This window comes from Sorex fumeus, unplaced genomic scaffold (assembly GCF_029834395.1).
Source record: "Sorex fumeus unplaced genomic scaffold, SorFum_2.1 ptg000061l, whole genome shotgun sequence".
Taxonomy (NCBI): Eukaryota; Metazoa; Chordata; class Mammalia; order Eulipotyphla; family Soricidae; genus Sorex; species Sorex fumeus.
This window is the reverse complement of record NW_026606118.1, coordinates 51,374,522-51,392,298: the sequence shown is the minus strand read 5'-3', so window position 1 is coordinate 51,392,298 and position 17,777 is coordinate 51,374,522. Positions and strand designations below refer to the sequence as shown.

At 39.0% G+C, this 17,777-nt stretch overlaps 1 pseudogene; it reads left to right on the top strand.

Annotated features, from left to right (window-relative positions):
* Window positions 1-17,489, top strand: part of LOC130034390 (ADP-ribosylation factor-like protein 1) — a 100,097-nt pseudogene extending 82,608 nt beyond the window's left edge.
* The last annotated feature ends 288 nt before the right edge of the window (window positions 17,490-17,777 follow it).

Genomic DNA, 17,777 nt, shown 5'->3' with positions numbered 1-17,777 from the left:
TTTATAATAACTCATGAAAACATTAACAATTAAATGTAATTATGGGTATGCCATATATAAGCGAAAGGTATAGGACTCCTGTGATGTGATAAAAGTAGCTACAGAACATGGTGAATAAATCCAATACATTAGAATATGTAAATAAGTTATTCTGACAGCTGAATACAATACTTAAATAACCCAAGAACTGAAGTATGACAAGAACGAAAGAATTTCCATATCTCTCTATGGAGGGGTGCTAATAATGTATAATAATGCACAGCCCAGATAATACTGCTTAGAGATCTAAGCAATCAGAAAATAGAACATCTCAGATATACTTAAAAAACAGAGGAGAAACTTAAATGGAATATCCTCCTAAGGGTTATTATGATTCATTTTCTGTTACTATGGCAACGTTGCTACGAATCAGTGCTTTTTATTTGTTTCCATCAAAAAGAAGGTACAGGACAATGCGGTTAGCGGTGAAGACTGCAGACCCTACAGCTATATTCTTTTGGGTCCAGCACCCTTCCTGCCCTTTGTGAGCTATGACAAACAGAGGATGGTGTCAGAGTTCCCTCATCATAGTGTGTACATATTCCTAAGAGACAATTAAAAAGTATCTGCCTCCATAGTTGCTTTAGATCTATCTAGAAAGGCTGGCTCATAGTATTTTGCATTTATTTTCATGAAATCGGTTGGAGTGATAGCACAGTGGTAGGGCATTTGCGTTGCATGCAGCCAACACGGCGGAACCAAGTTCGATTCCTCCACCCCTCTCAGAGAGCCCTGCAAGCTACCAAGAGTATCTCTCCCCGACCTCAAAGCCTGGCAAGCTCCCTGTGATGTATTCGATACATCAAACACAGTAACAAGTGTCACAATGGAGATATTACTGGACCCACTCGAGCAAATCAATGAACAACGGGAGGACAGTGACAGTGACGGTGTGTCGTGAAATAATGGTCAGAAAATATGTCATCATTGAATGGTTCTAGCTTTTTGTCACTTATAGACAGACTAGAGGAAATAGTAGAAGTAGCATTTCCTAACTCTCAATGGTAGATAGACACATCTTGCACTACAGAAAAAGTTATAGGTTATTTAATACCATTAGAAAATTTAATGAATCCCAAACATCCCAAACAATCGCAAACCTTGACAGTATATGTGAAAGGACCTATGCTGGTCAACATAAATGACTTGTTTCAAGTTCTGCTGATTATAAGAAATAAATTACTAGGATGCATGTCTCCTCTTAAAATTGGATCCAATGTTTTTTTTTCCCCAAAACTGTCTAGGTATATAAAATTACACATGTCATTTTCTCACTTCTACTGAGATAAGTGAGCTATATAAATTGTCCCCATTTTCCTCAAGGTACTGCACAGAGTTATCCTATAAAAATGGAATATAGGAGAACAATTGAGAATTTGCTTAGAGCCATGGCACCAATCCTCACCACTTAACAGCCAACATTTTTTTCTCCTGTGATAGTGGAGGTAATTAAATTTGACCCTTAAAAGGTCAGGCATTGTCTATCAGAGTGAAGGGTGAAGTTCCCCTATAATACAAACTCAATAAGGAGGCTTTATGTTATGAATGTTTTATACAGTGTAGTGGCAAATACATTAGCTCCCTGTAGTTGAAAGAAAGAACATCTGATTATAACAAGGTCACTGGTTTTAGAGCTCTATTTACTTTGTAAGAAATGTAGAGATTTAGAGGGTGGAGCAATAGTTCAGCAAGTAGGGCATTTGCCTTGCACACGGCTGACCTGGGTTTGATTCCCAGCATCCCATATGGTCCCCTGAGCACTGCCAGAAATAATTCCTGAGTGCAAAGCCAGGAGTAACCCTTGTGCATTCACTGGGTGTGACCCAAAAAGCAAAAAATTTTAAAAAATTTAAAAAAATTTTAAAAATGCAGTAATTTTCAATCTCACTGCTTTCAAATCTAACCAAACATCTGGAAGATTCCATAAATTACCAACTCTCAAGATCCACTCTAGAATTAATAAGTGTAGTCTAGAGATTACCCCCCCCAAAAAAAAAGTAAGTTTCAAATTTTCTGATTGTCTTCTTTTGAAACCAAGGCTTGACTTACACAAACCTACAAAAGAATTTCACTGGACCTTGAGGAGAATGTCAACTTCTTTCATTTTATTTATTTATTTATCTATTTATTTATTTATTTTTGCTTTTTGGGGTCGCACAGGGGTTACTCCTGAATCTGCACTCAGGAGTTACTCCTGGCGGTGCTCAGGGGACCATATGGGATGCTGGGAATCAAACCCGGGTCGGCCGCGTGCAAGGCAAACACCCTACCCACTGTGCTATCTCTCCAGCCCCTCCTTAGCATCTTTTAATCCAAATAACTTCCATGTTAAAGCTGAAGATTGTTCTAATGTATACATTCTCATACCTTCCTTCTTTTATTCATTTGAACATTTGTTAAATAGAATAATATGTCTAACACTAGACTAGCTGTTAGAATTAAATCAGTAAGTTTTAGGGACTGGAAAGAAGTACAAGGGTTAAGGAAAGTGCTTGGCATGAAACCAATCCCAGACCCCAGAATACCACCAGGCCCAACCCTGGAGGATGTTTAACTACTAGGCCATCATTAGGAGAGGCCTCTAGGCCTACTGAGGAGTATGTGGGCAAACCAAAAATAAAAACAAAACAAAACTAATCAGATTTTGAAAAGAATAGTCCTTGGATTTTACATCTGTATCTTTAGTTATAAGAGTGACACCTTGGATTTCCATCAATGTTGAATTAAAACCACAGCTCATGGATGAATGGGGGAACATACAATTCAAGTGAAACTTGTAGCACTGTCCTCCCACTGTTCATCGATTTGCTTGACAGGGCACCAGTAAAGTCTCCATTGTGGACTTGTTACTGTTTTTGGCATATAGAATATGCCACAGGGAACTTACCAGGCTCTGCCATGCAGGTGGGATACTCTTGGTAGCTTGCCAGGCTCTCCGAGAAGGATGGAGGAATCGAATGCAAGGCACTACTACTTGACTGCAAATATTTCACAGAATTCTGTTTCTCCTAATGTATAGAAAACTAGAAAGAGTAACACTCCTACCACTGTCAGGAAAAATAAAAACCCTAAAAAATCATAAATACTATTCTGAATGTCTTAGGGATTAGATGCTGCTAGGAAAACAAATAGGTTTTAAGTTTTAGGATGGTGAGGTGCACCAAAGATAAGATAAAAACATTTACTTAGCAGACAGAAACAGGAAGGAGAGTGTGCTGGACTTTGCGCAGAAAGGCTTGCAGAATTATGCTAAATGCTTTACATTTTGTGTTTTTTGGTCCTTAGGCTGAACTGAGGGCTTATTCTTTACTTTATGCTCAGAATTCACTCATAGTAGTGCTCATGGGATCATGAGTGTCACAAGGGACTGAAGTCTGGTCACCTCCTGTAAGGAAAGACCCTTACATAACCCCTGTGATAAAAAAAGTAGCCTCTGGTGACAATCAAGACCATAGCATGATGCTGGAGTGTCTCCATTCTGTGGTTGGAGAGATAGTACAGTGGAGTGAAGCTTATTTTCCAGGCAACGAATCAAGGTTTTATCCCTGGCACTGCATAGGGTCACCCGAGGAAAGCCTGAAGTGACCCCTGAGTACAGTGTCAGTCATCAGCCCTGAGCAATGTCAAGCAGGAGAAGTTACAAATTTCAAACATTAATCTTAATCTTCTAACTAGAGTAAACTGATGTTGATATTTTTGTTGCATATACTTCAAGAGATTTGGCTGTGTATTGGCATTTTAATTTATGTTCTTATTTTATAGAGATGGAAATAGCAAACACATTATTTTATAATGCATTTTTCATTTTGTGCCTATAGTGACTTTTTCCCGTTCCACGAATTGCATTTCTTTCATATTATTCTAAATGGTGACAGCTTCAGCACACTTTATGGACATATACAAATATATTTATTTATATTTTAGTACTCTAAAATTAGAGATGAACAACTTCCAAGGGAAAATATTGAGACTAATTTAAAGATTTAATATCACACTCAAAAAAACAGAATTGATTTATGGGGTAAAAATACTGAATAACAAGGTATGCAATTATCTATTTTTTTGGTTATCCCTGCATGATTAAATCTTAAGAAAATATAACATCAACAAATATGTCTTATTTTGTTTTTTCTGTTTTAGAACTTGTAATGGTGAGGTCAGAGAGGTGAAGTTGTGTGACGTGCTATACTTTCCAGCATAACAAATATGGAGAAGAAACTTTCTGTACTGTTGTACCTGAAATCTACTCTTTTAATTGTCTCAAATAAGTTTGAGGGGCTTTTATTTTTTATATTTTTGTATTTTAAAGAGAGCCCACACCTGTAATTGGTGCTCAGGGCTTCTGACAGTGTGCTCAGGTTCACTCCTGGCTGTGCTCACAGGCCCATATATACATGGGGCCAGTGTGGCTTTGAACCAGGATTGGCAAGCGCTTTCTGACGGTACTATCCTTTGAGATTTCAAGCAACCTCTTTTGAAGAGGGCGCAGGTTCTTGGTCCAAATCATGGGAATTTCTCTAAAATTATCTATGTTCTACAAATAAATCAATATTTTAAGTTTCAGACACCAGATACATATATTATCAGCCTTTTGTGAAATTTGGTTCAGTGTAATTTCAAACTTATTGCACAAATAACTAAATAGAATTAACTAAACTTTTCAAGTAGGGATTTTAATTTTGGCAGCAATAAAGATACACACACACACACACACACACACACATATATATACACACACACACATATGTGTATGTAATACTGCACTGTCCTCCCATTGTTCATCAATTTGCTCGAGCGGGCACCAGTAACGTCTTATAATAATTTGTGAGACTTTTTATTATTTTTGGCATATCAAATACGTCATGGGTAGCTTGCCAGGCTTTGCCTTGTGGGCAAGATACTCTCGATAGCTTGCCGGGCTCTCTGAGAGGGGCAGAGGAATCGAACCTGGGTCAGCTGCTTGCAAGATAAATGCCTTACCTGCTGTGCTTTCGCTCCAGCCCATGTGAATATATAGATATACAATTTATGATTGGTTAGAGCGCTATAATTTAATTCATTTGTCTTCTTCTAGAGCAAATAGGAGTGACTAAAGAGTGAGGAAAACTGGTTCACAATGTGCTTTTTGCCCTTGAACAAGAGCACTAACACTCTATACCTTCTTTGTTTTAGAGTTAAATTAAGGATAACAAGGATTATCTCATCAAATCATACTTTATTTCTTTATAAGCTAAACCCATCAAGCTGTTTCTTGTTGGTTCCCAGAGCTTGAGTCACTAATACTTATTAATATAAATTCAAAATCTTAAGTCATAATTATGCAAATTATGTCTCAGGTGAGTCTCTACCCATTGGCATTTTCCATAAATAAAAGAAAACTGATTTAGTAGCATAATGTAGCAGCATAGTCAAAGACACAGTTCAACACATATGCAAATTATCATCATCAATCCTAATTGATGTTAAGTATTATAGAAACTACAATTTATTTATCATAACACATTCTTATAGGACCACTGAAATTTATTTAAGAATTGAGACTAAACAAAACTAATACCTCATCGAGAATACTCTATCCATCTAGATTATCATTCAGTATTGAAGGAACTATACAGAGCTTCATGGATAGGCAACATCTTAGGGAATTCATACCCTTGAAAAGAGCTTTGTAAAACCACTCAAAGAACATTTTTTAAAGGACAGAACAAACTTCCCAATATGTGGCATTGAGTACGGCACTCACTAGTGGTCATATGATTACCCACTACCAGATTCAGAAAGATATGTTTCCTCCTAGATTCCTAAAGGATTTTGTACAGTATTAATACTAAGTTAATGTCTCATTTATGTTGATTTAAGTGTCTGATCAGGTGTTTCACATCCAGGTATTTTCACTGCAATCTTTTACTTATTTATGCAAGCATTTATGCAGGCATTCCAGTGGTATCTTTAATATAATATTTTCTGATATACAGCCAATATTCCATTTCTTAGAATAAAGTACTATGTACTATTATAGACCTATTCATATTTTCCCAGTTAAATTTTCTGAATTATCTTCAATCAGTAAAATCTTACATTTGTAGATTTTTTTTCTATTACATGGAAACTCTAAAATATATTAGCACATTTTTTTCAAAGCTCTTTGTTATGGGCGGCCACATCTGACAGTGCTCAGAGGTTACTCCTGGCTTTGTACTCAGGGACTCACTGCTGGTAGAACTCAGGGGAGCATATGGGATGCTAGGGATGAAAACTGGGTCAGCTGCATGCAAGGAAAACACCCTGTCTACTGTACTATCTCTCCAGTTCCCTAAAACAAAGCTTTATTTATGACAGAGAATAAATGATAAGTACCACAATAAGATTCAAGTGCAAAATAAAATTTAATGCAATCTATTTTAGATGCCAGATGTGAAAAATTAGTTATGGAACTGAGGATAGGTAGTATACTGTAGCACTGTAGCACTGTTCTCCCATTGTTCATAGATTTGCTTGAGTGGGCCCAATTAACATTGTGACACTTGTCGTTACTATGTTTGGCATATCGAATATGTCATGGGTTTGCTATGTGGGCGAGATACTCTTGGTACCTTGCCGGGCTTTCTGAGAGAGGTGGAGGAATCGAACTTGGATCAGCCGCATGCAAGGCAAACACCCTACCCGCTTTGCTATGGCTCCAGCACAGGCAGCATACTATGTTGTATTAATTGAATTTATTTCTTTATATAGGTTTAAATCATATAGCAATCATCACAAATTGACTCATTGATTTATTTGATGATAATTCAATTTTCCATTCCTTTAAGTTTTGTTGCAACAAGTAATATGAAATAAAATTGTTTGCCAAAGAGGAAGGCAGGGTGGAGGGTGGTGGTGTCAGTGAAGGTCATTGGTAGTGGGATTGGTGTTGGAACAATGTATGCCTGAAACAACTCTATTATAAACAACTTTGTAATTATTGGTGTTTTGATAAAAATTTAAAAAATGGGTTTCCATGTTCTAATTTTGAAATTGACCACAGAGAATTTTATTTTCCACAGTGATGATATCTCTTAATTTTATTTTAAAGTATGCCACATTAGGAAGTATTTATAAATCTAAAGCTCAATTTCAAGGTGCCTTGATTCATCTAAATTGTTCTTACACTGTCACATTGTTTCCTGCATATTTCCTAAAAAAAAAGATTTTTAATATTCATAATACTTTCAGGTGTGCGGAGAGTGGTCTCAGCATGGTGGTGGCTGGTCCTGGAGGTCTCCGGCTGCCGTAGCCCTGGCCGGGGCGGGGAGGAAAGCTCAACCCGCTCCCCTCCAATGGACTCCGGGAAGGAACACCGAGGCGCGGGGGCAGAGATTGCACTGCTCTCGTCCGGGATCTGGATTTTTCTGGCAGAGGGACAAAGCCACGCGGGTTCCGGGGCCGAGACCTCCAAGCCTACTCGAATTGGAGTCGAGCATCTTCCACCCAGATCCTCCAAATTCCAGTAGGCGGGGGTCACACCCACCACCTGGCCCCCTGGCGCCGTGTAATCCCATCAGCGGCCAAGACTCAGAGACTATAAAATCCAGATCCCGGACGAGAGCAGTGCAGTCTCTGCCCCCGCGCCTCGGTGTTCCTTCCCGGAGTCCCTTGGAGGGGAGCGGGTTGAGCTTTCCTCCCCGCCCCGGCCAGGGCTACGGCAGCCGGAGACCTCCAGGACCAGCCACCACCATGCTGAGACCACTCTCCGCACACCTGAAGGTACTGGCAGAGGGACAAAGCCACGCGGGTTCCGGGGCCGAGACCTCCAAGCCTACTCGAATTGGAGTCGAGCATCTTCCACCCAGATCCTCCAAATTCCAGTAGGCGGGGGTCACACCCACCACCTGGCCCCCTGGCGCCGTGTAATCCCATCAGCGGCCAAGACTCAGAGACTATAAAATCCAGATCCCGGACGAGAGCAGTGCAGTCTCTGCCCCCGCGCCTCGGTGTTCCTTCCCGGAGTCCCTTGGAGGGGAGCGGGTTGAGCTTTCCTCCCCGCCCCGGCCAGGGCTACGGCAGCCGGAGACCTCCAGGACCAGCCACCACCATGCTGAGACCACTCTCCGCACACCTGAAGGTACTGGCAGAGGGACAAAGCCACGCGGGTTCCGGGGCCGAGACCTCCAAGCCTACTCGAATTGGAGTCGAGCATCTTCCACCCAGATCCTCCAAATTCCAGTAGGCGGGGGTCACACCCACCACCTGGCCCCCTGGCGCCGTGTAATCCCATCAGCGGCCAAGACTCAGAGACTATAAAATCCAGATCCCGGACGAGAGCAGTGCAGTCTCTGCCCCCGCGCCTCGGTGTTCCTTCCTGGAGTCCCTTGGAGGGGAGCGGGTTGAGCTTTCCTCCCCGCCCCGGCCAGGGCTACGGCAGCCGGAGACCTCCAGGACCAGCCACCACCATGCTGAGACCACTCTCCGCACACCTGAAGGTACTGGCAGAGGGACAAAGCCACGCGGGTTCCGGGGCCGAGACCTCCAAGCCTACTCGAATTGGAGTCGAGCATCTTCCACCCAGATCCTCCAAATTCCAGTAGGCGGGGGTCACACCCACCACCTGGCCCCCTGGCGCCGTGTAATCCCATCAGCGGCCAAGACTCAGAGACTATAAAATCCAGATCCCGGAACCGCGCGGCCGCGACATCCTATTATGACATCTTATTATCTCATTCCTACTTTGGACAAACTTGCAGGCTGTCGAATGTAGCCTGCCCACAGGGCAGAGTCTGGCAAACTCCCCGTGGCCTACCAAATATGCCAAATACCAGTAACAATGATGGGTCTCATTCTCCTAAAGAGCCCTGAATATAATCTCAGGGCTAGGATGAAAGAGACGTTACTGGGGCCTGCTCGAGGCAATCGACGAATAACAGGATGATGAAATGAAATGAAAATGAAATAATACTTTCAGAAGAGCCCATGATTTTGTAGGATTAACAGATCTGTTTCAGTTCAACACCATTATATTGTGTAGTGCTTAAATAAGAATAGGCTTTATAATGAGCTGTATTTTATCTATTTCTACTGACCTTTCTTGCCAGTCAATGCCAAAGGAGTTCTTGTTTTATAAATTAGCTGCAGGATTCTGAATCATATGGTTCTCCTAACAAACACAAAGAAATATGTTTACTGATAAAATTCAAACGTAATGTTGGATATATGTAGTGTATCAGGATTATGATAAATATGTGGCAAATTAGAAGCACTGATTCACTTGTTAATAAGGCAAGTTGGCAAATACCTATGTAATAAGACTTATGATATATTGATATATATTTTATATATTGAGTTGTACCCTAAAATACAACTCTTAGTCTCATCTAAACATTCTCACCTAAATGTAATAAGAGAAAGTTCATAAACTGCATCTTTTTTTAAAAGTGGTAAATACTGGGGCTAGAGTGATAGCACAGCGGGGAGGGCGTTAGCCTTGCACACAGCTGACCCGGGTTGATTCCCAGCTTCCCATATGGTCCCCTGAGCACTTCCAGGACTAATTCCTGAGTGCAGAGCCAGGAGTAACCACTGTGCATTACTAGGTGTGACCCAAAAATAAAAATAAAATAAAAATAAAAGTGGTAAAAATTCCAAAAGACTAGACAAATTAAACCAGTAATCATTTTGTTCTAATTCATTTCATAGAATAAGATTTCTTTTCTCTATAGAGCAAACTGAGATCAATTAATATGGTAAATTAAAGCAGTCATTCTAATGAAGTATGTGGCATGAATAAGAATGGGAACATGTACCCTGGATATAATGAGTAGAAGAGGGCAGATCTCATCAAGCACAAGCTGTAGGGAATTTCTATGTACACAGAATAGAATAAAGTGCAGATAAAGAAGAGCCATAGCCAGAAAGAAAATGAATTATCTGGATCTTATATTTAATTTGACCATGCCTAATTCTGAATACATATGAAAGAAGTTAATAATGGATTATCTTAACCACAAATGCTACTTTAGGTGATAGTTTTCAAGCCAAGCACGTTGCATTTTTTTAATAATTCTTGTGAAATTAGGATGTCAGAGTAGCATGGCCTACAAGTGAAGTTAGAACATGGAGATCGTGACACTCTGTCTTGACAAGATAGAAGTTTTGTTTCATTCTCTTTATGTTACATTCTTACCTTCTTTCTGAATAATGGGTTCTACTCTAAAAAATAATATATTACTGGTAATTTAGATAATAATTGGAAAATGAATATGTAGAAAATGTGCCTGACAGTTGGGATAGAGAAGGGACTACTACGTAAATGATGGTTGGAGGGATCACTCGGGATGTGAAATGTGTGCTGAAAGTAGACTATGGACCAAATATGATGGCCTCTCAGTACCTGTATTGCAAATCGTAACACCCAAACAGAGAGAGAGAAAGAGGGAATGTGCCTGCCACAGAGGCAATGGGTGGGAAGGTGAGGGGTGGCAGGATGGATCACTGTCACTGTCCACTGTCCTCTCATTGTTCATCAATTTGCTCAAGCAGGCCCAGTAACATCTCCATTGTGAGACTTGTTGTTACTGTGTTTGGCATATTGAATATTTTGGAATATTGAATACTGTGTTTGGCATATGGAATACGTCACGGGTAGCTTGCCAGGCTTTGCCGTGTGGGCGAAATACTCTCAGTAGCTTGCCTGATTCTCTGAGAGGGGTGGAGGAATCGAACCCAGCTCAGCCAGGCGGCTGCACGCAAGGTGAACACCCTACTGCTGTGCTGTCACTCTAGGCAGGAGGGATACTGAGAACATTGGTGGTAGAGAATGGATTCTGGTGGAGGGATGGGTGCTAGATCATTATATGACTGAAACATAATCATGAAAGTTTATAAGTCTGTAACTATATCTCATGGTGATTCAATTTTAAAAAATGTGCCTGAATATATAACTCATGAATAGAATATTCATTTATTCGAAAAAAATAATGGCAAGACCAAAACTGGGATTAAATACACCAGAGTAAATTCAAACTTAGACTAAATTTTTTATCAATATCTTTTTCAATAAAGATATGTAAGGGGAAATAAAACCTTCAGGGCTAGTTTCCAACAATTTTATTATTTCCTACTATAAAGCACGTATAGGTTTACTTACATATCTATTTAAATCAGGCTTCAAAGTTGAACAAAAATTAATGTGAAAACTTTAAATGCTTTGTTGTCTTTAAAATGTATCATTATTCATAAGTCAAGGTTAACTTCAATACACTTTGTGGAAGATTGTCAACTGACCTCAATGTGAATTAATTTTTTAGATTCTGATTGTTTGCCTACCTGCTAGGGAAATTCCTGGAATGAGAAATAAAAATAGATACTCAGAGACCAGTGTGGTTATTTGATTCATCACCTTGTCACCAGAGGAAAATTCACATAATTTAATTCCCCAATCTCCTGTCTCTGTATTTTGTCTGCTGTCTGTCACAGGAGGCCAATGCAAATGCATAATAATGAGACCAGGCTAGGCAGTCACCCAACATACTTTCTCAGTGTAGAAAAAGTCTTTCAATGATATTTACTAAAGTTTCGGAGAGGGCAGTTGCATAAGCACTTGTCGACCTTAAGCAAGTTTAGGAGACACAAAAAACAGAGGCAAGGTGAGACCTAGAAGTTAGTACTAACCATGGAGGCAAACAATGGCTATTTTTCTATTTGAAGTCCTATGACACGATGACTTGTCATTCTGTTATACTAATTAGAAAATAAACTTGAGCCAGACAGATTTAAGTAGAATTTTGCTCCAAATACATTGAAAATCAATCACAGAAATCTAAATGCAATAATTTATTTCAAAGTGAAGCTATTCTATTTGTGAAGCACTTGGTATCAAAGGCTTTTTGCTTTTTAACGTCTCCTTTGTCCTAGCCCTGAGATTTTTGCTGTTAATAAAGACATACATAAGAATACATGGAAGATGAGATCTCATCTGTAAAACTTCACACAATCATTGAAACATATATTTTGCTCCCTTAAAATATGTTCAATGACTAGATGTACACTATAAAGTTTTATATTAGAACTTAATATATGACTTTGCTGCCAAAGATCATACAAATCCATTTAAAATTTCAAAACTCCCAGGTATATATTAGAAATATAATTATCAATATGGATATTAAGCTGCTCTTTAATCTGCTTAGGTTTGTTATCTTTAATAATAATGCTTTGTTTACAAGAAAATAAAGTACTCACTTCCCTCTGCCAAAGTCCCAAAGGCCTCTCCCATTCAAATCACCCCAAACTCAGTTATGTGGACCAGCTCTCCAATTCTGTCACTTTTGACCATTTGCTATTCCCTTACTGTGAAACTCTGTACAGTTTAAAGTTGGGGAAAGAGAAACCTCCCATCATTTTTTCTCCCTAGAATTTGTCTATTTGGGAGGGAGGCAGGTAACTGTATCACTGTACCACTGTCATCCCATTGTTCATCAATTTACTCAAGGGAGCACCAGTAATTTCTCACTTGTCCCAGCCCTGAGATTTTAGCAGCCTCAACTTACTCGTCTTTCCCAATGCTGCCGTATTGGAGACTCTTTCAGGGTCAGGAGAATGAGGCCTGTTATTGTTATTGTTTGGGGCATATATAATACGTCATGGGTAGCTAGTCAGTCTCTGCCGTGCCGGCAGGATACTGTCGGTGGCTTTAAACTATGTACAGTTTAAAGTTGGGGAAAGAGAATCTTCCCATCTTTTTTTCTCTCTTGAATTTGGCTATTTGGGAGGGAGGCAGGTAACATTACACATAAATTTCAACAGTGGTTGTTCTGTGTCTTGAAAAAATGTCACTGTGTCACTGTATCACTGTCATCATGTTGGTCATCGATTGCCTCGAGCAGGCCCCAGTAACGTCTCCTTCGTCCTAACCCTGAGATTTTAAAAAGTGCCACATCGAGGCTCTTTCAGGGTCAGGAGAATGAGACCCGTCATTGTTACGGGTTTTTGGTATTTTGAGTTTGCCAGACCCTGCCGTGTGGGCAGGACACTTTTGGGAGCCTGCCAGATTCTCCAGAGTAAAAAATGTCATGGGTGTTTTTATATGGACTGGGTTTAATCTATATAATTCTTTTGGCAAGACTGTCATTTTGACAATATTAATCTTTCCAATCTACAAATAGAAGTGTTTCGATTCTCTCATGCTCTCTTTTCTTTTCTTTTCCCTTTTTTTTTTCCCCCTTTGGCTTTTTGTGTCACACCCAGCGATGCTCTGCATGCAGAGATTACTCCTGGAAGCACTAAGGGGACCATATGGGATGCTGGGGATTCAACTCTGATCGATTGCATGCAAGGTAAACACCCTATCCACTGTACTATCACTCTGGCCCCTCTTTTATTTCTTTTATTAGTTATTTGTGGCTTTCATTGTATGTCTTTTGCCACTATTGCTCAGCTGATTCCCACCTACTTGATTTTCTGAGGCACAATTATAAGCTAGATTTTTTTAAAAAATTCTCTTTCTTCTATTTCATTATTTTTGTTATAAAAGTTAGGAATTTTTGTGTGCTGATTTTGTAGCCTATTGCTTTACTGTACAAGTCAATAGTTTATACAAGAATTTAATGTAAAACCTTTAAGTTTCTCTAAGTACAATACCATGTTTCTCAAAAAAATAGTGAAAGTTTGTTTTCCAATATAGATATCCTTAATATCCCTTTTTTTGTCTACTTTTTATGTCAAATATTAACAAAAGTGCTATGTCAAACTAAGAAGCCTCTGTATTACAAAGGGAGTGGTAACTGAAATAAGAAGTTACCTCAAAATAAAGATAGATCCCAAACTAGTGGTTGCTCTGAGAAATAACATGACTTTTGAAAAACTCAAATTTCAAAATTATGTCCATCATTTGTTTGCTGGGTAAAAAACAGAATCATGACATTGAAATTGTGAAGAAATGACTTTCAAATATACAAGCAGGAGAGATGTTTATCCTATCTTAGCTCATTAAAATAAAATCTTGCTGACAAATTTTACCTCTGATTTCTTGACACAAAATTTTGTAAGGGGATGATTTACAAAACAAAAGCAAAAACAACAACAAAAAACTGTGTCAAGGAGCAAGGAAGAGAAACTATAAGGAAAAGTACACATATTTCAAGAATCATTTTGTATACATTGTGCTCTTTGGAACATATATATTAATTGCTGATTTATAAAAGGATACTAGTCATTTACTCTCATGTTTTGTGTAGCTACCAAGTATAATTTCTTTATTAATAATGTCTGCAGACCAAATATTTTTAATCTTTTATCTTAGTTTTAATCAACTAATCTTAGATGTTTAAAAAGTCACATTGAAGGTATAAGTAAAATAAAACAGCAACTATGAATACCAGAGGTACATTCAAGACATCTTGGCCCAAACAGTGCTATGGCAATGATTAATAGCACACTGAATCCGTAAGAAGAAACCGAGAGTCAAATAGAATCCAGCTTACTATCTCCAACCAGAAAAGAAGAGCTTTAGACTGAGTGCTGAGCCTCAACAAAAATTCTTGATAATTTGCCTATTTCCTGGACAAAGCCAATTTTCTCAATTAGAATCTGTCCAATAATAAATTGAATAGTTTGCTAAGTGAATGACTCTTTCCATTTAAAAAAAAAAATCTAGAGTCATTTATGTTGATGGCTATATATTGAGAAATAAGACTATCCAAATAAATAAGATAGGGATTGAAGAAAATGGGATATGGAATCTGAGTTGACAGTGATATTCAGAGATTCAAAGTATCATTATCCCTCTCCTAATGAAGAGTCAGTCATTAAAAGGGGTCCTAAACAAAATCCAGTTACCACTGTAGCAAATGGGTGTCAACATACAAAGTTATAATTACACAAATCTTGAAATTTATTGTTAAAATTTAGATATGTTAAAGTAATAACAGTTCTTCTATTTGATTACCAACATAAAAGAATAGCAAAATATCACAGAAGGAATCTCTTAAACTAATTTCCTTTGACCTCAGACTAAAATTAATGAAGAGTGTTGCATCTCCTGTATTTACTGGAATCAGTGATATCATCAAAGAACCAAAGGATGAGGTACAGATGGTGCCTACTATATTATCTTTAAATTTATCAGTAAGGGCCCAAGGCCATGGGTCAGTTATAAAGCAAATATCTCAAATGTGTAAAGCCCTGTGTTTGATTCGCAGCACCACAATAATAAACAAATAGTCAATGAAGTATTAAATCTGAAAACAGTTCACATGTTGATATTGTATGATTACTAGAACACTTAAAAAGGCTTTAGGTTTCTGGTGTGAGGCCATTGATTTGTTGGATCCATTGCATTTAGAAAAAAAGAATAATGTATATTTATAGGAAATAAAACATTTATAGTTAAGCATTCAGTAATATATTACTAGACATAAACTCCATAAAATATAATTATAAGATATCCAGACTGCCAGAAGATATTAAAAAAATCACACTGATCAATTACATTGATTATTGTTGAGTATGCAGAATGGGTAAGAAGTAGCTTTATTATAAGGTCAGCATATTACAGAAATAGGAATTAAGTCTAGAATGTCATGAAGCTGACTGGACTTAAAATCCATTGCAAAGGTAGGAGTGATTGGTTCACACCTGGCCTTGCTCAGGGGCTATTATTGACTTTCTCCTTACTCATAAGCTCAGCTGGTACTTGGGAGACTGACCATGTGTGGTGCCAGAGAACACACTGGGGTCAGCATGATGCAAAATTACATTATCCTTTGAACTATCTCCTCAGACCTTTTCTACAGCCCATTGTGAGATACAGATTAAAAATTAGCACCAAATTCCAGTCAATAAAAAATGAAAGGGCAGGTATCCCATACCCACAAATCATCTCCCACGAATGCATCAGCAAACCTTTACTGAATTGTACTTACAGTCATATTGGAAGTAAAGGTTCTTATAAGATCAGTTAATATAACATGCAGGGAAAAGTTCAAGCTTAATTTACTAGTTCAGTACATAGGATATAAGATGAAAGTGAATGGTGACTGTAATATAACCATTTTCGAGGATAGTTTTGCAAGATAGTATAAATTTATGAATGAATATTCTCAGTGGTAAAAGTGGTTCTCCTGACTGTTCCCTCATGCGGAAGAAGTAGTCTAAGGGAGAAAGACAGAGTGTTAGATGATCAGTGGATACAAAAATACACACCATCACCTACGCATATATATTCTTGCTTAGAAGTAATAAATGAATGGTCTTCTGGCTACTTTCTGGAAAGATAAGTTATTAGGACATCTAGTATAGTGAGTGGCATGAGTATGTAATTAGAGAATGAGCTCAAAATGTGAAATTTGTTTTTTTCTTTTATTACTTATCAGATATGATGCACATAATAAGAGGAACAACCAAATAATCAAAAAGACTTGATCAGTTGTCATTAGTTCGTCCTTACCATTAAACCATTGCAGAACTGATGCAAGAGGCACAAGACAGAGTGGCCCTGGAAGAAGAAAGACATGATAACACACCACTACCCAAGTTTAACCTACTTTTTGCTCAGATTGGTACTTACATGTGACAAACTTGAGTTTGACCCTTAACACCACAAACAATACCCTGAGCTTGCAGGAATAATCCCTGAGCACAGAGCCAAAAGTAAGCCCTGAGAATCATTGGGTATTACTACCCACCCACCCCCCCAAAAAAAAGAAGAAAAAGAAAAAGAAATTTCAAGAATTTTCAAGAATTTCTCATGATACACCGTCACAGATTCTAAAACAAACAGCAAGTCCGACGTGGGGGTTGCTGGCTGAGCAGCCGGGTGCCCTGGGAAACCGCGCCCAGGCCAAGCCCACCGCGGTGGCGCAGGGGTGCAACACAGAAGGCCGGAGTGACCGTCGACGGGGACAGAAATGGGGAGCTTTTTTCTCCAGTATTTTTTCTAGTCTGTTTGGAACCCGGGAAAGGAGGATCTTAACTTTTGGGATTAGACGGAGCAGAAAAAACTACAATTTTGTACAGATTGCAGGTTGGAGAAGTTGTTACTACAATTCCGACCACTGGATTTAATAATGTTGAGACGGTAACATATAAAAATCTTAAATTCCAAGTATGGGATTTAGGAGGACAGACAAGCATCAGGCCTTACTGGAGATGTTACTATTCTAACACAGATGCTGTCATATATGTAGTAGACAGTTGTGACCGAGACCGCATTGGCATTTCCAAATCAGAGTTCGTTGCCAGGCTGGAGGAGGAAGAGCTAAGGAAAGCTATTTTAGTGGTGTTTGCAAATAAGCAGGACATGGAACAGGCCATGACTCCCTCAGAGATGGCAAATTTGCTTGGGTTACCTGCTTTGAAGGACCGAAAATGGCAAATATTCAAAACTTCCGCAACCAAAGGCACTGGTGTGGATGAGGCCATGCAATGGTTAGTGGAAACAATGAAGAGTAGACAGTAAATTCAATCACATCTCTGCAATGAAGACTGCATTAGCACAACCCCTGTGGCAACAACAGTCACATGTACTTCGCACTACTACCTGGACAGGATGTATGACTGTCGGCCTCCACCGAACTGACTGCCACGTTTGTAATACATAAAAGAATAAGGAGCTTTGGAAGCTTTGTGGAAAGCCAGGTATGAGCTGGTCGTAGTGGGGTGTTTTCTTTCAAAAAACGCTCATGGGAAGGGGGGCATTCCTGGCTTGTCCTTCACGCCCTACCGAGGTCACCAGTTGCCGGCCACTAGCAGCTCTCTGGCACAGCCAT